Source organism: Papio anubis, chromosome 1 (assembly GCF_008728515.1).
Source record: "Papio anubis isolate 15944 chromosome 1, Panubis1.0, whole genome shotgun sequence".
NCBI classification, from domain to species: Eukaryota; Metazoa; Chordata; class Mammalia; order Primates; family Cercopithecidae; genus Papio; species Papio anubis.
This window is the reverse complement of record NC_044976.1, coordinates 217,566,070-217,590,999: the sequence shown is the minus strand read 5'-3', so window position 1 is coordinate 217,590,999 and position 24,930 is coordinate 217,566,070. Positions and strand designations below refer to the sequence as shown.

Here is a 24,930-nt window from a genome sequence, read left to right as displayed (position 1 = left end):
CAGAGTGAGATCCTGTTTCAAAAAAAAAAGGAAGGACAAGAAGAAGAAAGAGGAAACAGAGTAACAGTGTCAAGAAATAGATTGTCATATACACAGCAGTATTTTTTTTGGCAAGCAAACCAAGTTTACTCAATGTGGAAGGGACAGTCTTTTCAATAAATAGAGTTTGAAAAACTAGATACCTACATTCGAAATGTTGAAATTGGATGCCCACTTTACACCATATAGAAAAATTAAGTCAAATTAAATCAAAGACCTAAGTGTAAGGGGTAAAACCATGAAAGTATAGTCAGCGGCAAAATGAGATTGTATAGACTCTGTGGAAAATGATTGAGAGGCTTCTCAATTTATGATGGGTTTCATCCTGAAAAACCCATTATGAGTTGAAAATATTGTAAGTAAAATACACATTTACTATTGTGAAAAAGTTATCTCAATGTTAAAATATTGTTTAAGTCAAACCATTGTAATTTCAGATGCTCCTTGACTTACAATAGAGTTTTATGTTTTTATAAATGCATAGTAGAGACAAAAAATGGTCAAATTATTGTGTTTCTGGACCATCTGAATAGTAATGTCTTCAAAAATTAAACAGAATTAGTATAGGTTCCAACTATTTCACTTCTGAACATGAACTCAAAGAAACGAGACACACAAAAATCTACTTCTATGCCCACGTTCACAGCAGCAGTATTCATAACACCCCAAAGGCAGAGACAACGTCAGTGTCCATCCACAGAGAAATCAATAAAAAATGTAGTGAGTACACACAATGGAATATTATTCAGTTTTTAAAATGAAAGAAATTTTGACATATGCCACAACATAGACGAAACTTGATTACATTATACAAAGTGAAATAAGCCAGGAACAGGCAAATATTGCATGAATTTACTTTCACGAAGTACCCAGAGTAGTCAAATTCACAGAGACAGAAAGTGGAATGCTGGACCCTGGGGGACGGGGGAAGGGAGTCAAGGAGAATAATTGTGTAGAGAACAAAATTTTAGTTGGAGACAATGAAACTATTCTGGAGATGAATGGTGGGGATGGTTGCAGAATAATATAAATATACTTAGTGCCACAGACCTGAACAGTTAAAATAGTTTAAGTGGTGCAGTTAATCTTATGTATATTTAATACATGAGATAATATGTAGTATCTCATGTATGAAATAAGAAATAAAAATAATAAAAACATTTAAATGTACTGAAATTATTTCATATTTGGATGTCCAAATACATTTTAAGAAAATTCTGGCAAGTTTCTGAGCCTCTACAGAGCAATTTATTTTCAATTATTTTATGACCTCTGTTTATTTGTGAAGGACAATTTAGAAGGACAAATTATTTTTTATATGTATCATTTGGAAACAAGATGAGATCAGCATTAAGACTGATGCAACAGTTTGTAATTTATATTAGTAGTTTAAGTATTGGCAATTAGAACATGTACCATTTGAAATTACTAACACAATTAACATTCCAAACATTTCTATTATTTGTATTTTATATAGGGCAGTCAATGATAAACTTTCCATGAGAGTTATTATCCTAATTTTAAAAAGAGGAAAAGTAACATACATCAGAATATTAAATGGCACATCAGACCTCATATGTAATGCCATGTTGTAACTGAGTACCCTATTTTTTTTTTTTTTCCCCCAATCTCCCCTACCTTCTGCTTAACTGTTTAGGAATGGAAATCTATCCTTTACACTCTCCACCAGACACGTTCTACAAGGCAAGCTTATATGACTTTGCATTTGCTTAAAAGTTCTAGAGACGGAACCTTGAAGAAAATCAGGCACCCCCAAAACTCCCTCCCACTAGGAGCTTGCCTCAATTTACAACCAAGCTCTGCCTGTGATGGTGCCAGCCAGACCACCAGGTGGAAAATACATCAGAAGCTATAAATGACGAGTTGATGGGTGCTGACAAGTTGATGGGTGCAGCACGCCAACATGGCAGAAGTATACATATGTAACAAACCTGCACGTTATGCACATGTACCCTAGAACTTAAAGTATAATAATAATAAAAGAAAAAGAAAAAAAAAAGAAAATACATCAGAAGCAAGTCATTGGACCCCCATCTCCTCACCCCCTGCATGCCATTCAAGCTAAGACCCCTTTAAAAGACCCTGTCTACTGCCCTGAAAGGGGAAGCACTTCCCGTTCCGTCAGAAGCTTGTCCTGCTTCCCCTCAGCTAAGCTTGGAATAAAAAGTCTCTTTCTTTCTACCAGACTTTGCTCTTAATAGGACTTTGCAAGTGGTGAGGGGCAGGAGTGTGTTCTGTGACTGTAGTTACAATATCTCATGAACACCAATGTAGCATCTCTTTAATAATTCATTTTCCAGGGTTCTAATTCTATCATATAATATTGTTTTTAAAAAATAGAGCCCTGTCCCTAACGAGAAAGCAGTCTCAGCCATTATATATCTGTTTCAGTAATGTGAAGAGGATATGTTTTTCTTATGCAAAAATAAATCCACATGGGTTCTGTCCCTTAGTTTTTTATCCACCCAAATAGCAATAAATATTTTAAGCCTATTTAAAAACATTTCCACTTGCTTTTATTTTTGTAACTCTCCTAAAATATATATACCTAGGCATTAGCATTAATGGTGTTATACACAGGAGGAAAAAGTGAGCAGAAAAATTTCTGATGATATTTTCATTGCAAGTAGAAAAACCAACCTTCAACCCCAGTGATGTCCTGCATGAAAGGAAGGATACCGGCATGAACTTTTATTGACTATCTCCACATACTGGCACTTGCAATATGTCGGGATTTGTTCTGTGATTTCATTGGTTTTAATCCTAGTAAAAAGCTCTTTATATGGACATCACCACCAACATCTTAGATGACAAACATTGAGATTCAGAGGTTGTAAGTGAACTTCTCTAGATCACAAAGTAAGAAGCAGCATTAAGATTATAATGAGCATCATACAATCACTCATCACTCATGGCAAAATAAATCAAACCAAAACAAAACAAAACAAAACACCAACCAAGTAGGTACAAGGAAATGTTGCCCCCTACAATCATTATTGTGAATTTGGGTTCTTTAATTTCACTTGAGCCCATAAAAGCATAGTCTAATATAGTCTATCCTTGTCTCTTCCATTGACCATCATTTCCCTTCCCGACCAGAAAACACATTTATGAATTAACTGCAAAACCACTTTAGGTTGTCTGCATTTCATACTCCAAGATTTCCACTGAATAGTGTTACAGAAAGTACAGTCACTCGTGCTTAGATTCACCTGAATTGTATGAGTCCTCTTAAGCCCTTGCCGGAGTCCCTTCTTCCCTGTGATCAATAAAAATTTTAAAATACAATTATAATTAGTACCTTTCTTATTTCCTCATTTCCAAATATTCACAACCTTTGCTTAGCTGACAGCAGTCCTACAGTCATCATAGAAACAAATTCATTTTTCTGAGTAAGCCTAAAGAATATTGTTTAAAGAAATGCATATATTCATTTTTCTTCCCTATAGGAGATTTCAGAGACCTTCATGGGGATTCAGTAGCGACCATGATTCCACTCCCTCTTTACCTGGAGAATGAGATTAACAGTTGTTTTGCGGGTATTCACTGGGGATTGTCCACTGAGACTTTGAACATTCTAGGCTGAGTCACTAATAACAGAGGATGGCCTTAGTGCAAGGGTCAGAAATTAGTTCTGATTATGTATTTAGATGTTTCAAGGCATGTCAAAGGTAAACTCAATGGAGGAAGAAACAAACAGATTTATTCACATTATGTCAATGTTTTTATGTTTCTAAACTTTATGAAAACCTATAGTTTGAATGTTGTTATTCAGGCATCAACAGTAATAATGAATCTGCATACATTAATTTCTTTCTGAGTTTGATTTATATTGGCAATAAGATTTAAGCCACTAAAATAGAATGAGGTTAATTTAATAAAAACACATAAGTACAAATTATTAAGCTATCACATACTTGGGAGTTATCTTTTAACATATTTTAGGTGCTATGCATGTTCACATTGGTTCTTTACATTTGGAAATGGTCATTAAATTATACAGCGATTTTCTCCCATTAAAACAGATAATAAAATGTTGTTACTACTCTCTTTGGTTTATTAATATTTAGAAAATATTTATATTTATTTTAAGTAATTTAATTAAATTCTTATTCAGTAGAGTGCTTTAAATGTTATCAAATTTATTTTTTTACTAAATGAATTAATAATACAATCTACCTGAGAAAACTAATATTTCTTCATTTTTAATTCTGTTGAGTTTTAAAAGTATTTGAAGCAGTGAGAGTGGAGAAGGAACCAAGAAACATGTAACTGGTTGTGCTCAATTAGTTGTAAACACCACTGCACTTGGACCAGCCAATTTGATGTACTGACGTATATGTATGTTGTATAATGATCCAGTCAGGGTAGTCAGTGTACATTCCTGGCAAGGACAATTTCCTGAAAGTCCAAGTGTAGAGATGTTTCAATATCCCTGCATTTGAAAAGATGAAGAATTTTTTTGTCAAGTTTAAAACTTTGGCTGTTAACATAATAGTAGGTGCCATGTCTAGTGCAACCAGGGAACTGTTTTCACATCTTCAAAAGACAGAAGACAAAACCTATTTGAGCTGAGAGATGAGGTAACACTCCTTATTTGATGTGGGAAGACAGACTTCAAGGGAATTTCTGTAAAAGAGAAAGACTTTTAGGTATACCTCAAAAATACCCACTAGGGTCACATCACATATGCAAACATGGGGGATATGAGTCAACAACTTACTCCTGAAATACCCCAGATCTCCTGAGAGTTTTCGTGACGTAGAAATTGACTATTTCACACTTCTGCAGTAGAAACGACAAAACTAAGCAGACAGTAGGCCACGACTTGGTTTATTCTGAAAGAAGAGATTAGAATAAGAAATATAAATAAAACTGAGCTGCTTATTTTACATTTTTCCATGTCTGTATTCAGTCCATTTGAATTATTCATTAAATCACATAGTTCTTTAAATCCATAATCATATTTACTTAATAAGAAACCCCACTCTATATCCCAAAGATACAAGATTCAGATGATAACCATTTATGTCAAATCTTTTGTAAAAGAGCAAGAGACAGTGGCACAGGCCGGTAATTCCACCTATGGGGAGACTGAGGCAGGAGGATTGTCACAGGCCCACAGGGTTCAATTGCCCATGGAGTGTTATCAGACCAAAACACCAAAACAGCGGGAGTTGCAGGAGAGGAAGTTTAATAATCGTAGGCCAGCTGAAGGAGGAAGAGAAAGAGAGCCTCAAATCAGCCTTCTGGAGACGCTTGGGGATGGCATTTTTAAGGAGTCCGGTTGCCTGACGAGCTAACGTGTGGCGATTGCTGATTGGTGGAGAGTGAGTGGTGACCTCATGAGACAGGGAGATGAGGACACTGCATCCTGCACCCAGTCAGTTTCTCAGACAAGCTAACTTTGAGTAACCACCATTCTACTCTCTGTTTCTTTGCATTCAGTTTATTTTTAGGCCCAATATATAAGTGAGATCATGACGTATTTTTCTTTTTTGTCTGAAAGCCAGTCTGGATTGAACTACAGAAAGAAATGAAACTGGGACTTTCACTGGAAGGCTACAATCATAGTAACATAATCATTCCCAGTTTTTCTCAGCTTGTGAGAACCAATGTGAACCATGCTTGGGATTCTCTCCAGGAAAGTTCCACGTGAAAAAATATGAAACATTCAGGACCTCTGAATGACCTTCGAAGAGGAGGAGAGGTTGGTCTTGCTGTCTCAGGAGTGGCGGAGGCAGAAGGAAATCCATGTGTAAGTGGCCTGCACAGTTCAAGTCTGCATTGTTCAAGGGTCAACTGCAGATCAGGCATTCATCACCGCTGTGGTTTGGACAATCTGGGGCTTTTCTTTTTAAAACAATGTTAGATTTACAGAGGTAAACACGTTTATAATCTACTTTTTACATAGACACACTTATATTTGTCAAATGACTTTTAATGGATACACAGTGTATTTTAATTAAAATGCATTTTATAAAAGTAAAGACAAAACATAGTTTTATATTATTTACAATGAAAAGATAAGTTCAATGTTGTAAATATTGAATACATATTTTCTTGTATTTAACAGTCATTGTAATCTATCATCTATCATCTATTTTATTTTACATTGCTATAATAGCATTTTAGTTACATAATATTAAAGCCTACAGTTTTCTTTTTCGAATCAGATATAAAATTTTCTACATTGAGATTTTAATGGCTATCATTACAAATTCCTGGGCAAGGGGAGGGAGGGCATTAGGACAAATAACTAAAGCATACGGGGCTTAAAACCTAGATGGTGGGTTGACAGGTGCAGCAAAGCACAACGGCACGTGTAAACCTATGTAACAAACCTGCACGTTCTGCTCACATATGCCAGAACTTAAAGTGACATAAAAAATAAACAAAATAAATAAAATTAATACTAAATGAAAATATATTTTCTGATCACGTGATGTTACTCTTCAAATAAATACTTTTTATGCATTTTAATTATATTTCCAGAGTGAAGATTATTCTATTTGAGAGCAACAGAAAGAACTTTGGAAAAATAATTATAGAAAAATGTTACATTATGGAAAATTGTAAAATGCAGGGCTTTTCTCTTACTTGTTCATTCTACCTTCCTTCTTCCTCCTCTCCTCAGAGATTAAAGAGTTTCTCAGGAATGGGCTCTTCTGAAGAGCAATGGCCTTTCACTCAGAGAATGGACGTAAGCAGATAACTTTTATGAAAATAATGTTGATCCTTTTAGGCATATGCCTAAGCAAGTATAAAAATAGTGCAGCAGAGGAGCTGATCCCAATCCAAGATCTACCGACTTGTTGATTTAGAAGAAGAGTAAGTAGAAAAAAATTTGTTCAGGATAGAATGTCTTGCATGAGAATACCCGTGGCTACTCAAGAGACAAACATTGAGTGTGTTGTGATGTGACTGGGGAATGGTTCAAATAACCTACTCCACACTCAACTAAGTCTAAGTTAACTGTAATCTAAGAGGTTCTAGAGAAGGTAACTTCTGTAGAATCTCTTATAAAGAAATTGTTGTTTTACTAAAGCCAAATTGACTTCACCCCAGACATAAGTATTTATCCTGAGGTAAATTTCTTTATAAATCATTACTTTAGCAAAAAGAGGAGACACCAGTTGAGAGTAAATAAAATATTATTTGATATTCAATTAGATTCAGTAGTCTTAAATAATTTATTGTTATTTTGTCTTATTTTAATAATAATGGGAAATAATCAACATATAACTATTATGCTTAATGATATGATTCCTTTGGACAGTTATTGTTTTGATTTCTACATGATAATGAAATTCTATGCCCTTACAATTTAGTGGAAAATATATGATCTGTCTTTTGATAAAAAGAAACACAAATAAAAACAAAATAAATGTCTTAGAATATGCAACTATAATGTCAAGACTAAATTAAAAGGCAAATCTAGATTAACCTCTGTTTGACACACTGGACATGTAATAATGTTTTTCTTAACTGCTGTACATAGCTAAGATGATATGAACCTAGTGCTTTGACTCTAAGACAGAACGTATGTCTACATTTTCACCGAGAAGATTTTCTGAATCACTCGTGTCAGGGCCCCCATCACCTCCTTGTTTCTCAGGCTGTAGATGATGGGCGATATTAGATAGATAAGACAGCCACAGAACCTTTGTCCCTTCTGTTGGAGATCGCAGGGATCTTGGACGCAGATAGGCAAGCAAAGGGTGCATAGTAGAAAAGTCACTACAGGAGGTGGGTGCTGCAGGTCGAATAGGCTCTTCTTCCTCCCTTCTGCAGAGTGCATGCGGTAGACAGCAAGGAGAACCCGGCCATAGGAACACGCAATGCCAGTGAAGGGAAACACAAGAAAGATGGTGCTGCTCAGAAACACTGTATACTCATAGACCCAGGTATCCGTGCAGGCTAGGGTCAACATAGTTGGAACATCACAGAAAAAATGATTGATGGCTCTGGACTTGCAATATGGGATACGGAATGCATATACCGTGTGAGCACAAGAGTTGACGTAGCCTATCATCCAAGATCCTGAGCTATCATCAAAGCACAATAATATTCTTTGCTCCATACAGATGGGATAGTGGGAGAAAACAAATGGCCACATAATCCATCACAGGTCCATTGATGTCAGGGAGTAGCTTCTTGCACTGGCAAACGTCATGAAGAAGAAACTCTGAGTCCCACACCCAATGAAGGAGATAGTCTTGTTTCTACGCAGAAAATCAGAAGCCATCTTAGGAACAATGGTGGAGATGTAATTTAGGTCGATGAGGGGAGAGCTGACTAAGTAGGAAATATACAAGTGTAGTGGAGATGGGTGTCCAAGAAGATGAGAAGAATCATGGATAGGTTTCCAATTAGAGCCATTAGGAAAATGAGGACAATGAGAATGAAGAGGAAGAGGCCAAATTTCGTCGGTGGAAACAGCCCCAATAAGATGAAATCAGTTAACGTTTGATTGTAATTTTCCATGGGGCATTCATACGATCCTTCCTGAAGGGAGACACAAGGGTAAGTCAAGTACAGTAGTTCCCCATTATCCGCAGGAGCTGCATTCCAAGGCCCTCAGTGAATGCCTGAAATTGCGGTTGACACTGAATCCTATATACACTATTTTTTACATCCATCAATACATGTTATAAATTTTAACTTATAAATTAGATGAGATTAACAAAAATAACTACAAATAAAATAGAACAATTATAACTATATACTGTAATAAAAGTTATGCAAATGCAGGTCCTTTTTCTCAATACCTCGTTGTACTGTGCTCATTTTTTTTGTGATGACAAAATGCTTCATGGGAAGACAAAATGTCTACACGATGAAATAAAGTGAGGGGAACAATGTAGGCACTATGAGGCAACACTGGGCTATGACTGAAAACCAATTCATAATTTATGAAGTGTTCATTTGTGGACTTTTCCACACAATATTTTCAGACTGCAGTTGATCACAGGAGAAACCATGGAAAGCAAAACAGTGGATAAGAGGGGACTGCTTATGGAATAGTAAGCCAATTATTTTAAAAATCCTTAGTTTAGTTAGACTGTGAATTATTTATACAACTTTATAACTCTTAAATGACAAACTAATCTTTCGTATTTAGAAAAAAAATCATATTTTCTATCCAGAGATTAATATTTGGTGAGACAAATATTTATAACCAAAATTTTTTCTAGGAAATATATACATTTATGGGAAAAATAATTTGTCTTACAACTTCAAAAGGATAGGAATATTTTATGTCGAACACAGACTCAGATGTAATCAAGATTATATGTTATGCTTAAAACAAATGCATGGAAAGGTAAGTTAAATGCATGTTTGGATCTTATTATGAATAAATTAGCATTACGGTTTCTGGATGATATTTTTCTACACTTATTGTGTAAGACTTACTTCTAAAGCTGCAGCAGCCTGTCACTCATTTGGAGGAACTTTTACTTCCTTCTTGAATTGTCTTTGCATAATAATTCCAAGTCAAACTTTCTCTAAGTCAGACATCATTATTTGGTTCTTCTATTTTGAAATGTAGAATGAATTATTATTTTAGGTACCCTTTTCACAAAATGTAACTCACAGTCTTGGCTTTTAATGTCTGCCACCACTAAATGTTCATTCTCTTTTGCCTCCTCATTCAGTTTCACAATTCTCAAGTTACCACAGACCCTAGATATAGATATCTGAATATCTATATGCCAATTTCATTTTAGCTTCCATGCCTCTGCTCAAGCTCTCACCAGTAGGATGTGTATTCTGTGTCTTTGCTTCCCTAATGCTTAGAATCTCTGCTTGGCTGCTGTTGGTGAATAGGAGAGCTACTGATTTATGTAAATTAATTTTGTATCCTGAAACTTGGCTGAATTCCTTTATTCTAGGAGCTTTCTGGGGGAGTCTTTAGGGTTTTCTAGGTAAACAATCATATCATCAGCAAACAGCAACAGTTTGACTTCCTGTTTACCAATATGGATGCCCTTTATTTCTTTCTCTTGTCTGATTGCTCTGGCTGGGAATGGTGAGAGTGGGCATCCTTGTCTTGTTCCACTTCCAAAATCTACAGTAATCAAAACAGTATGGCATTGTTATAAAACCAGGCATGTTTTATAGAAGAAAGGAGAGGTCAAGTGTGTTTGTTCACACCTGTAATCCCAGCTCGTTGGGAGGCTGAGACAGGCAGACTGCTTGAGCTCAGAACATTGAGACCAACCAAAATGGAAAAATCCTGTTTCTACAAAAAATACAAAAATTAGCCAGGGGAGGTGGTTCACACCAGTAGTCCCAGCTACTTGGGGAGACTGAGGTGGGAGGATTGCTTGAGCCCAGGAGGCCAAGGTTGCAGTGAGCCAAGATTGTAGCCCCACATTCCCACTTGGGTGACAGAGTGAGACTGTGTCTCAAACAAGAAGAGGAGGAGGAAGAGGAAGAAGAAGAACAAGAAGAAGAAGGAGGAGGAGGAGGAGGGGGAGGAGGGGAGGAGGAGGAAGAAAATAGAGTCAAGAAATAGACTCTCCTATAAAGAGCAATATATTTTTGGAAAGGGAACTGAGTTTACTCAATTGGGAAGGGACAGTGTTTTCAATAAACAGTGTTTGAAAAACTGGATAACTACATTCAAAACATTGAAATTGGATGCTTACTTTACAGCACGATTAAGTCAAAATAAATCAATGACCTAAGTGTAAGAGCTAAAATGATAAAAGTATAGCCAGAGCCAAAATGAAATTGTATAGCCTCTGAGGAAAATGATTGAGAGGCTTCTCGATTTATGATGGATTTCAGCCTGATAAAATCATTATGAGTCGAAAATATCATAAGTAAAATATACATTTACTATCCTGAAAAAGTCATCTCAATGTTAAAATATGGTAAGTCAAACCATTGTAATTCCAGATGCTCCTTAACTTACAATAGGATTATATGTTCCTATAAATGCATATTAAAGTCAAAAAATCATCAAAATATTGTGTTTCTGGACCATCTGTATAGTAATTTCTTCAAAAATTAAACAGAATTAGTATATGCTCCAGCTATTTCACTTCGGAATGTGGACCCAAAGAAATAAGACCCTCAAAAAGATACTTCTATGCCCACGTTCACAGCAGCATTATTCACAACATCCCAAAGGCAGAAATATCTTAAGTGTCCGTCCACAGAGAAATCAATAAAAAATGTAGTGAGTACATACAATGGACTATTATTCATTTTAATCATGAAATAAATTGTGACACATGCTATAGCACAGATGAACTTTGATGACATTATGCAAAGTGAAATAAGCCACAAAGAGGCAAATATTGTATGAATTCACCTACATGAAGTACCCAGAGTTGTCAAATTCATAGAGACAGAAAGTGGAATGCTGGACCCCGGGGGACCGGGGAAGGGAGACAGGAGAATAATTGTGTGGAGAACATAATTTTAGTTGGAGACGATGAAACTGCTCTGGAGATGCATGGTGGGGGCGGTTGCACAACAATATAAATGTCCTTAATGCCACAGAACTGTACACTTAAAAGAGTTAAAATGATGCAGTTTATCTTAAGTATATTCACCCTAATTAAAAACATTTAAATGTACTGAAATTATTCCCTATTTGGAATTCCAAATACATTTTAAGAAAATTCCTACAAGTTTCTGGGCCTCTACAGAGCAATTATTTTATGACCTCTGGTAATTTGTGAAGGGCAATATAGAGGAATAAATTATTTTCATGTAAGTCATTTGGAAACAGTATGGGATCAGCACCAAGACTGAGCAGTAGTATATAATTTGTATTAGTAATTTAATTATTGGCAGATAGAGTAAGTACTATTTGTAATTACTAACACAACATTCCAAACATTTCTATCATTTGTATTTTATATAGGGCAATCTATGATAAACTTTCCATGAGACTTTTTTTTTTTTTTTTTAAGACGGAGTCGCCCTGTGGCCCAGGCTGGAGTGCAGTGGTGTGATCTCGGCTCACTGCAAGCTCCGCCTCCCGGGTTCATGCCATTCTCCTGCCTCAGCCTCCCGAGTAGCTGGGACTATAGGCGCCACCACCACACCCGGCTAATCTAATATATATATATATTTACTTTTAGTAGGGGTGGGGTTTCGCAGTGTTAGCCAGGATGGTCTCGATATGAATTTATTTTTTCCTTCTCCCTCACCTCCTTCTTGGCTGGTTAGGAATAAAATATATCCTTTACTGTCTCCACCAGACACATTCTACAAGGCAACTTTATGACTTTGTGTTTACCTAGCAGTTCTAGAGAAGGAATCTTGAAGCAAATCAGGCACCCACAGAACTCCCTCCCACTAGGAGATTGCCTCAATTTACAACCCAGCTCTGCCTGCGATGGTGCCAGCCAGACCACCGGGTAGAAAAGACATCAGAAGCAAGTCACTGGACCCCCATCTCCTCACCCCCTGCATGTCATTACTGCCAAGACCCCCTTAAAAGACCCTGTCTACTGCCCTGAAAGGGGAAGGACTTCCCATTAAGACAGAAGCCTATCCCGCTTCCCCTCAGCTAAGCTTGGAAGAAAAAGTCTCTTTCTACCAGACCTTGCTCTTGGTAATAGGACTTTCCAAGTGGTGAGTGGCAGGATATGCTCTGTGACGTTACAATATCTCCTGGACACCAGTGTAGCATCTCTTTGATTATTCATGTTCCAAGGTTCTAATCCATCACATAACATTATTTAAATAAAATTAGATCCTTGTCTCTAATGAGGAAGCAGTCTCAGCCATTATACATCTGTTTCAGTAATGTGAAGAGGACATTTTTTTTCTTATGTAAAAACAAATCCAAACAGGTTACTTGTGTCCCTTAATTTTTTATCAACAGAATTAGCTGTAAATATTTTAAGCCCATTTAAAAACATTTCCACTTGCTTTTATTCTTATAACTCTCCTAAAATGTATATACCTGGGCATCAGTATTAATGCTGTCATACAAAAGAGGAAAAAGCAAGGAGAAAAAATTCCGATGATTGTTTCACAGCGATTAGGAAAACTAAACCTTCAATCCAGGTGGCATCCTACATGAAAGGAACAATAACAGCATGAACTTTTATTGGCTATCTCCACACACTGGCACTTGCAATTTGTCAGGATTTCTTCCGTGATTCCATTAGATTTAATCCTAATAACAAGCTCTTCACATTGACATCACCACCGACATTTTATAGATGACAAAATTGAGATTCAGAGGTTTTAAATGAACTTCTCTAGATCACACACATACATAAACACATATGCACATATATACACAAACCCACACATACATACATAAGTTTATATACACACATACATACCTGTGCAAACATGTAAATAAATATATATGTTACATATATAAATATACATTTATGTACATGTTTTAAAAAATGTGTGGTTTAGTTTATCCAAATATTTTTAGGCAGTACACCTGAAATAAGGCTGACTCACTTTTTAATTATCCAAAACAAAAATAAAAGCCAGAGGTTAAATTTACAGAAATACATAATCATTATAAAAGCTAAGTAAATGAGAAATAATAAGATTTTTTATGTCACAAATAAGATTATTTTAATGGCTAAAATTTAAACTTCTGTTTCCTCATATTATCTGGTTTTACTCTACTTTCACTTGACCTGGCAACAATCATACATATTTTCAGAGAAAGAAGATTTCTCAGAAAATCTAAAAGAAGTGCAATTTCCACCATGTTCCCAACGTAAAAGTTTACCTATTGGAATAATTCACTTACCAAAAACACCCTGTATAATCTCCTGTGTAAATCAAGTTGAGGATGCACATATTCAGCATGATAATTACAATTCTACAAATGGTGCCCAATTTCCAAATGAATTACATATTACTATCTTTTGAAGTCAAAATGCATCATTAAATTGCATAGATCTTTTTCTTATCCTTCAATTTAGAGTTGAACATGAGCTAACGAAAATAGCCTAATTTAAGTAATTCAGATATTCATAGAAGACAAAGATTTTTCAATGATAGTCTCATTATCACAAGGAAGAATAGCTGAATCACAGGATTTGAAGAGAGTTATTCATGACTGTCCAGTGACCTAGTGACAGAGTTGGGAACCAAGGAGGACGGTTCTCTTGAGTCTAGATACTGCAGTTTTCCCTTGGGGCACTGATTTATTTTCCCTATACTTTCCTCAGATTTGATTTCTCAAAGAGAAATCATTATACATTACAAAATATGGCTGATCCTCTTAAAGTTGGTCTGATCATTTGCATAGCTCCAGAGAATGTGTGAATTTACCAAAAAAAAAAAAAAAAAAAAGAAGAAAAAGAAAAAGGAAGGGAGATAAGGGCACAAGTTGGCTTACTGGAAGTTTTATAAGAAATCAGATTGAACTTTTAAAAGCCTCCAACACCCAAGCCACCCTTTACCAGGTTTTGCAAAAATCTGGGTTGCTTCCTGTCTTCTGAAGCAATACCTGAAATATTCTAAAGTTCTGAAACTCTGAAACTTCCAGAAAGTGATCTTTCTTACTAACAGATAAGGCTAAGAAACGGTAAAACACGTGACAGGTTCAGTTTCGCTGGAACGGCTGTGAAGTCATTGACTTAATAAGTCAGCCTGAATTCCTTAAAACAAGCTGTCTGTACCTAATTGTGCATGTCTATAGTAAGAATTATCTCACGTTGACAACACTTGTGTAGAATGTCAATCAGATGACACAGAAGAGAGTCCTCTGGAGTCTAGACAAGGACGGCTCTCCACAGCATCCTGACATGGAATCCTAAAGGAGATTCCTCCTTCCTTCAAGTTCCTCCACAATAGTTTCTCCTAAGAAGAGACACAGTACCTAATGTTATATTTAACCGACGTAGGAATAACTGATCTTATGTAATATTTACACAATGTGTATTTGTAATTGTTGAGAAGGGTATGAAGTTGGAGAACCATAACTCTTTAAGGTGTAAAGGAGTAAATAATATAAAGTGAATATTTGCTTGTGTGTATGTGTGCTTCCAAGTCACAACCTGCCATTGAGGTGTATCTCTCATAGATAGATACACAGGTAAGCGGGCAGACAGACATTTCCGTGGCTAGACAGAAAGTGAGTATGAAAGTGAGTATGAAGTATCCTTTGAGTGCTCTTTTGGAATAATGATGTGCTTACTTGGCTTCACTGTGTAAGTTCACGGGAGAGAGACTCGGTTTAGTACAAAATCGAATCCTAGCTCTTACAATTACTAGAAATGTAACCTTTTGTTGATGAATATCTGACCCTGTATTTTATAATTACAACAGGGGGGAATAATCCAGGGGTTGTTAGGAGCTGTCTGTGACATAGAGACCATGTATTACTCGACTGGGTGTCTCATTGAAGAGAACCTGCAGGTTTCAGCATCTTCATCATTATCATTGCCCTCATCATCAACATAATCACTATCACTGACATTCACACACTTGTTTTCCACTATGACTGTAGAGCAATATAGCCTTCACATTGTTTCCACATACTATGCTCATTTGCTTCTCACAAAACCACTGCATGACTGTTAAAGCAGAAATAATATTTCTATTGTTTCACTGGAAGTTTATCTTGTGTACCAAAAGAAAAAATAAATATATTGCAAAATTTAAAAGCACAAAGCATGACAATTTGTCGCAAATTGGGTGTAAAAACAAAATTTGGATACCCATAGCACAGCTACTAATCATATGGTTTCCTTAATTATTTATAAGAGGGTCCTTTATTTTAAAAACTATATTGTTGCTCTAGAGACTGGCAATTTTAACCCCTCTGATTTTGTCTTAACTTTAATGGCCTTTTAATACTTTTAAACAACACGAGTTGTTTCTAGGTATTTCCTTGGAAAGACTGGATTCATATGAGGTGAAATAGCAAGTAAGAAACAGCAATAAGATTACTATAAGCATCATATAATTAATCATCACTTGTGGCAAAAGAAATCAAACCCAAACCAACAAAACACCAACCAAGTATGAATGAGGAAATGCTACCCTCTATGATAATTATTGTGAATATGGTGTTTTTTTAATTTCACTTGCGCCCAAAACAGCACCGTTTAATATAATTTAGCCCCATCTCTTCCATTGATCATCACTTCCCTTCCAATCCGGGAAACACTTTATGAATTAGCAGCAAAAAACACTTTGGTTGTCTGTATTCTATACTCCAAAATTTCTGCTGAATTTTCTTAACAGAAAGTACAGTTACTAGTGCTTAAACTTCACTTCAGTTCGATTTCTGAAATAAAGTTCTCTTAAGCACTTGCCAGAGTCCCTTCTTCCCTATGATCAATAAAAACTGTAAAATACAAATATAACCAGTACCTTTTATTAACTCCTCAGTTTCAAACACGCACCGCCTTGGTTGGCTGCCAGCAGTCTTACAGCCACCATATGAACAAAGTCATTTTTCTCAGCAAGATTTCTGAATGGTTTTTAAAGAAAGGTATATATTCATTGATCATCCCTACACATGAGATTTCAGAGACCTTCGTGGGGATTCCATAGAAACCATGAATCCAGTCCTTCTTTACTTGGAGAACGAGATTACCAGTTGTTTTGCTGATATTCACTTGGGATTGTCCACTGAGACTTTGGACATTTTAGGCTGAGTCACTAATAACAGAGGATGGCCTTAGTCCAAGGTTCAGAAATGAGTTCTCATCATGTATTTAGATGTTTCAAGGGATGTCAAGGGGAAACTCAGTGGTGAAAGAAATAAGTATATTTATTCAGATTGTGAAATGCAATTGTGTCTCTAATACTTTATGAAATCCTACACTTTTTATGTTGTTTTTCACCACATTTATAGCAAGGATGTGTCTGTATATATTAATTTCTTTCCCAATATAGCTTATTTTAGCAATAAATTTTAGAACATGAAAATGGAACAAGGTTAATTTAATTAAAACATGTAAGTAAAAGTTATTAAAATATCACATATTGGAGTTATCTTTAACATATTTTAAGTATATGTTTTATTGTTTCTTTTCTTCTGGAAATACTCATTAAATTTTAAAACAATTTTCTCTTATGAAAATAGATAATAAAAATGATGTTACTACTGACTGTGGTATAATACTATCTAGAATATATTCAATAATTAAATTTTAAAGAGTACCTTAAAGGTATGCAAATTTTTCATGGTTTCCAGTAAATAAAATATGCCTTCTGTCTTGAAAAAGTAGCATTAGTCCTTTTAAAATATTTGGAGGTTTATAAATGTTTAAATGTTTTTAATAATTATTTATTTATTTAATTGACACATTATTATTGTATGTATTTATGGGTTTCAATTTAATATTTTTATTTAAGTGTATGTTGCATAATGATCTAATCAGGGTAGGTAGTGTATATTACTAGCAAAAATAATTTCCTGAAAGTCAAATACAGATGTTTTGACATTCTTGCATTTGAAAATCTAAAGAATTTCTTTACCTCTAAAACCCTGCTTTGAACATAAAAGCAGATGCTATATCTAGTGCACACTGGGCACTGTTGTTTTATCTTCTTTAGAAGACAAAACACCTTTGTGCTGAATGAGGAGGGAAGAATCCTTATTTTATGTGGGAAGAGGTGCTTTGAGAGGATTTCTGTATGAAAGAAAGACTTTAAGGGTCATGACTGAAGACGGTAATCCTGTAAACATGTGTGGGGGATATGAGACAGAAAGTAACATGGACTTGGGCATATGAAACAAAGGAAACCTGTAATCTGGATCTCAGCACAGAATCCTCTTCAGGGGACCACCAGGACTGTGGGTGGGTGGCCTGTGTCAGAGAAGCACTGTGGCCATCCCTTACAGATCCTCCCCAACAAGTCCAGAGAAGGAGGAGACCCTGAAATACCCCTGTTCTCCCTGACCATGGTCTGGAAGTAGAAATGGAGTATTTCACACTAACTCAGCAGAAGCCACAAAACTAAGCATAGAGTAGGCCACAACTTGATTTCTTCTAGAAGAAGTGATTTGAATAAGGAAAATAAGTAAAACTGAGCTGTTTGTTTTACATTTTTAAATGTCTGTGTTCAGTCCATTTAAATTATTCATTAAATCACATAGATCTTAAATGCATAATAATAATTACCTAAAAAGAAAGCCCATCCTATGTCCCAAAGATACAAAATTCAGGTGATAACCATTTATGTCAAATCTTTTGTAAAAGAGCAGGACACAGTGGTACAGGCCTGTCATTCCACCTGCAGGGAGACTGAGGCAGGAGGATTGATACAGGCCCACAGGGTTCAATTGCCCATGGAGTGGTAACAGACCAAAATGCCAAAACAGCAGGAATTGAAGCAGAGAAACAGTTTAATAATCATAGCTCTGCTCAGTTTCTCAGACATGCTCTGCAGACGCCCTGGGTCAATGGACCCACTGGAATTCAAGATCTGGAAAACATTTTAATTAGAAAACTTGAGGTTTCCTAAAATTAAAGATGATATCTAAAGAAGCAATTAAGGGTAGTTAGGACCTGGTGACAAGGGCCACATGACTTTTAAGCCATAAGCAGCCATGCAGAAGTGGGCTATCGGGCAAGCTGGTTCATGCTTAGTTTATGTTTCTACTAAAAAGTTATGCTTTTGGTTAAACACCCGGCAATTAGTTTTATTCATTTTATGAGAATGGTTTCAGGATGACTTGCACCCATGTGTTTCAGATGAACCTGGGCAACACAATAACATAGGGTCTCAAAAAAAAAAAGAAAGAAAGAAAGAAAGAAACTAATCATAATTAAATCGTTCCCATCAACAGTGGCTGAGATATGGATGGGTTTCTGCTCTACATAAATAGACATATATGTAGTAAAATACGTTTCATTAATGAATCAAGAGATTTGATATAGAAAACATTTTATGATTCCACAAATTATGCTCTAGATTGTATGAAATCACATTGAAACACAATTTTTTTTTTTCCTGCAAACACTTTGCAGGCTGACTCTAATTATTATATGAAAATGCAATGGGCTAAGAATAGCTAAACATGCTTTGAGGTATGAATAGTTTAATGTAGAACAGGTACTCAAGAGCAAGATCTGGGCAGGTGAAGAGGAAAAGAGCAAGCCACTGATGGTAACAGATAATAGTCTGTGGAGCTATAGAGAAAAGCGATTTTTATAATACATTGTGATGACACATGTTATCATTAGGAATAGTGGGATGTATGAGAGCAGAAGAGAAAGATAAAGTTGAACAAGTACATTCAACATGCTTCCTTATACAGATGATACCTAATGTTCACATTGAGAAAAGGGAGAAATGGGGATTCATGCAGTTAAATGTGTATGAGGATAGAGAACAATGTATTAAAGTTACAAGCAATTGTACCTAATGTCATGAAGGACTAACTTTTCACAACTTCTTCATAGAACTACATTCAATGTAGCATGAAGAGCATAAAAATTTCCATGTAGAGTGTGATCCTGCAGATGTAGGAGTGAATTAGCCAATTGAGAGAATCACATGACATACTAAGGAAAGTGACATCATCAAAATATTTTTTGATTAGATAATTCTAAGAACAATTCAAGCCAGTCTGGATTGATTGATTCGTTATTGATTTCATTAAAGCAGTATCACATAATATTCTTTATTAAAAATGTACAATATGATGTTTGACATCCATCTACATATTGAAATGATTACTACACTCAAACAAATTATACAGCACTTTCCATAGCTCTGATCTTTATAGTAAGAGGACTTAAAACCCATTCTCTTAGCAAATTTTCAATATATAATGCAATATTAGTAACCATTAGCTATCAAGACTTACTCATCCTACCTAACTGCAAGTTTGTACCATTTGGCCTACACTTTTATTTTCTCTCCCTCCCCGCTCCTGTAACCACCGTTTTACTCTCTTTTTCTATGTATTTCACTTATTTTTGGGCCCAATATATCAGTGAGATCAGGCAGTATTTTTCTTTGTGTGTCTGGAAGCCAGTCTGGAATGAAGGACAGAAAGAAGAGAAACTAACAGTTGTACTGGGAGGCTCCAGTCATAGTAACATAATCATTCGCAGTATTTCCCAGCCTGTGAGACCAAATGGGAATCAATCATGTTTGGGATTCTCCCTGGGAAAGCTCCATGCCACAAAATCTGAAATATACAGGACCTTTAAGATGCCAAAGAGAATAAGAGACATTCCTGCATCCCTGCCACACATTGTTTCCATTAACAAAATGAACAGATGACCTTTCTACACAGTTCTGAGTCACACTCCATCACTATGTCCCATAGGTACCAATGGTTGTCCATTCGTTTCACAAACACTTTCCTAAGAAGGTTTCTCTCTCTCTCTTTCTCTCTCTCACCTCCCTCTCTCTCTTTCTCTTTCTGTCTCTTTCCATTCAGTGTCTGTCCAAATAGCACTGCAGGAATTTGTTGGCTCAATTGACGAATCAAGACTAAATCATAAATACTTTTTTAATCTCCCATGTCTGTTTCACCAAGTATCATGCATATAACAAACTTCTTACATATTCCATATCTCCCTTATAATGACCATGTAAATAAATTAATGAGAGGCATGGTACTCCTGGTTCAGCAGAAACTCTAGAATCAATTTACCATTCACTACACATCTGAACTCTCTTTTGACATGCCTCAGAGAGCAAACATTTCAGTGTCTATGATAGAACCCAAATACTTACTACTCTACCTGCCTTACAAGTCTCCAAAAGCAGTGGCAACAAAACAGAATTGACAAGTGGGACCTAATGAAATGAAAGAGCTTCTGCACAGCAAAAGAAACTGTCAAGAGAGTAAACAGCCAACCTACAGAATAGGAAGTAATATTTGCAAACTATGCATATGACAAAGATGTAATGTCCATAATCTATACGGAAGCTGAATACACCTACAAGCAAAAAACAAATGACCCTATTAAAAATGGACAAAGTACATGAACAGACACATTGCTGAAGAAGACATACAAGTTGTCAACAAACATAGGGAAAAATATTCAGCATAACAAATCATGAGAGAAATGCAAAACAAAACCACAATGAGATACTATTTTATAGCAGTCAGAATGAATATTACTAAAAAGTCAAAAAGAGCAGATACGGGTGAAGCTACAGACCAAAGGGAATTCTTATACACTGTTGATAGGAATGTAAATTAGTCCAGCCAGTATGGAAAACAGTCTGTAGATTTCTCAAAAAACTTAAACAGAGATTCCTTTTGACCAGGAAATTCCAGTGCTCAGTACACACACACACACACACACAGACACTCACACACACACACTCACACATACACACACACACACACACACAAAATCATTCTACCAAAAAGACACATGCATTTATATGCTCATTGCTGCACTACTCATAATAGTGAAGACATACTGCCAACCTATGTGCCCATCAAGAGTGACTTATATAAAGAAAATATGGTACATATACAACATGAAATACAACACAGCTATAAAAGAAAAGCATGAGAGCATGGTCTGTGCAAGTGAAATAGATGGAGTTGGAGGCCATAATTCTAAGCAAATTGACTCAGCGATAGTGAACCAAGTGTTGAATGTTTTCACTTGTAACTGGGAACTAAGCATATAACCATATGTGTATATAAATATGGTAACAAGAGACATCGTGCACTGCTAGAGGATAGGGGGTGGGATTAAAAACTACCAATTGGGTACCACATTCATTACCAGGGTGACAGGTTCTAAATCTAAGCAACAAGCAAAATTCCCATCTAACATATCTGCACATGTATGCACATATCTAAAAGAGAAGTTGACATAGAGCACCTGGCGGGGAAGGGTGGCTGTGGGTGCAGCTTCAGTAAATTTAAACATCCCTGTCTCCCAGCTCTCTGCAGTGGATCTCCCAGCACAGCATTCTAGCTCTGCTAAGGGTCAGACTGCCTCCTCAAATGGGTCCCTGACTCTTGTGTCTCCAGACGGAGACACACCTCCCAGTTGGGTTGACAGACACCTCATACAGGAGAGCTCCAGCTGGCATCTGGTGGGTGCCCCTCTGGGACAAAGTTTCCTGAGAAAGGAATAGGCAGCAATCTTTGCTGTTCTGCAGTCTCCATGGGTAATTCTCAGGCAAACAGGGTCTGGAGTGGACCTCCAGCAAACTCCAGCAGACCTGCAGCAGAGGAGCCTGACGGTTAGAAGGAAAACTAACAAACAGAAAGGAATAGCATCAACATCAACATCAACATCCACAGGAAGGACGTACACTCAGAAACCCCAACTAAAGGTCACCAACATCAAAGAACAAAGGTAGATAAATCCATGTAGATGCGGAGAAACCAGTACAAAAAGCCTGAAAATTCTAAAAACCAGAATGCTGCTTCTCCTCCAAAGGATCACAACTCGTCACCAGCAAGGGACCAAAGCAGGACAGAGAATGAGTTCCACAAATGGACAAAAGTAGGTTTCAGAAGGTGGGTAATAACAAACTCCTCCAAGCTAAAGGAAAATGTTCTAACCCAATGCGAGGAAGCTAAGTATCGGGGGGACCTGCCCCTAATATTTCAATGTAGGTTCTTTCTATTTTCCATAAGGGAAAGAGCACAGAGAGAGGAATTTTACAGCTGGATCGCCAGGGGTGACATCACATATCGGTAGGACTGTGGTGCCCACCTGAGACACAAAACCAGCAAGTTTTATTAAGGATTTCAAAAGAGGAGGGGGTGCAAGAACAGGGAGTAGGTCACAAGATCACATGTTTCAAAGGGCAAAAAGGAGAACAAAGATCACAAAGCAAAGGGCAAAAGGAAAGATCACAAGGCAAAGGGCAAAAGCGGAATTACTGATAAGGGTCTATGTTCAGTGGTGAACATATTGTCTTGATAAACATCTTCAATAACAGAAATCAGGGTTTGAGAGCAGAGAACTGGTCTGACCGCAAAATTACCAAGGTGGGGTTTTACCCACCCTGGTAAGCCTGAGGGTACTTCAGGAGACCAGGGAGTATTTCAGTCCTTATCTCAACCACATAAGATAGACACTACCAGAGCGGCCATTTATAGACCTCCCCCCAGGAATGCATTCCTTCCCCCAGGATATTAATATTTCTTGCTAGGAAAAGAATATATCCTTCCCCCAGGATCTTTCCCCCAGGATATTAATATTTTTGCTAGGAAAAGAATTTAGAGATATCTTCCCTACTTGCACATCTGTTTATAGGCTCTCTGCAAGAAGAAATATATGTCTTTACTTTGCCTGACCCTGCAGGCAGTCAGAACTTATGGTTGTCTTCCCTTGTTCCCTGAAAATCGCTGTTATTCTGTTCTTTTTCAAGGTGCACTGATTTCATATTGTTCAAACGCACATGTTTTACAATCAATTTGTACAGTTAACACAATTGTCATAGTGGTCCTGAGGTGACATACATCCTCAGTTTACAAAGATAACAGGATTAAGAGATTAAAGTAAGACAGGCATAATAAATTATGAAAGTATTATTTGGGAACTGGTAAATGTCCATGTTCCCAAATCTTCACAATTTATGTTCCTTTGCTGTAGCTCCAGCCGGTCCCTCCATTCAGGGTTCCTGACTTTTTAGCAACAGCTAAAAACCTTGAAAAAAGGTTAGAGGAATTGATAACTAGAGTAACCAGTTTAGAGAAGAACATAAACCACCTGATGAAGCTGAAAAACACAGCAAGAAAACTTCATGAAGTTCTCCAGCCAAACTAAGCTTCATATGTGAAGGAGAAAAAATCCTTTACAGACAGGCAAATGCTGTGAGATTTTGTCACCACCAGGCCTACCTTACAAGAGTTCCTGAAGGAAGCACTAAACATGGAATGAAACAACCAGTACCAGCCACTGCAAAAACATACCAAATTGTAAAGACCATCGACACTATGAAGAAACTGCATCAACTAACAGACAAAGTAACCAAATAGCATCATAATGACAGGATCAAATTCACACACAACAATATTAACCTTAAATGTAAATGGGCTAAATTCCCCAATTCAAAAACATAGACTGGCAAATTGGATAAAGAGTCAAGACTCAATGGTGTGCTGTATTCAGGAGACCCATCTCACATGCAAAGACACCCATAGGCTCAAAATAAAGGGATGGAAGAAGACTTACTAAGCAAATGGAAAGTAAAAAAAAAAGCAGGAGTTGCAATCCTAGTCTCTGATAAAGTAGACTTTAAACCAACAAAGAGCAAAAGAGACAAAGAAGGGCATTACGTAGTGGTAAAGGAATCAATACAACAAGAAGAGCTAACTATTCTAAACATATAGGCACCCAATACAGGAGCACCCATATTCATAAAGTAAGTTCTTAGAGACCTACTAAGAGACTTAGACTCCCACACAATAATAATGGGAGATTTTAACACCCCACTGTCACTATTAGACAGAGCAATGAGACAGAAAATTCACAAGGATATTTAGGACTAGAGCTCAGTTCTGCACCAAGAAGACCTAATAGAAAACCAAACACCACATGTTCTCACTCATAGGTGGGAACTGAACAATGAGAACAGTTGGACACAGGAAGGGGAACATCACACACCAGGGCCTGTCATGGGGTGAGGGGAGTGGAGAGTGATAGCATTAGGAGATATACCTAATGTAAATGACGAGTTAACGGGTGCAGCACACCAACATGGCACATGTATGCATATGTAACAAAACTTGCATGTAGTGCAAATGTACCCTAGAATTTAAAGTATAATAAAAAATAATAAAAAAGAAAACAATAATAAAAAGAAATCTACAGAACTCTCCACCCCAAATCAACAGAATACACATTCTTCTCAGCACTACATTGTACTTATTCTTAAACTGACCACATAATTGGAAATAAAACACTCCTCAGCAAATGCAAAAGACAGAAATCATAACAAACAGATTTTGGGCTGAGA

At 36.6% G+C, this 24,930-nt stretch overlaps 2 pseudogenes; both read right to left on the bottom strand.

The window, feature by feature from the left end:
• Nucleotides 1-24,930, bottom strand: part of LOC101000084 — a 163,747-nt pseudogene that overhangs the window by 3,608 nt on the left and 135,209 nt on the right.
• On the bottom strand, nucleotides 7,250-9,226 carry LOC101001822 (annotated as a pseudogene).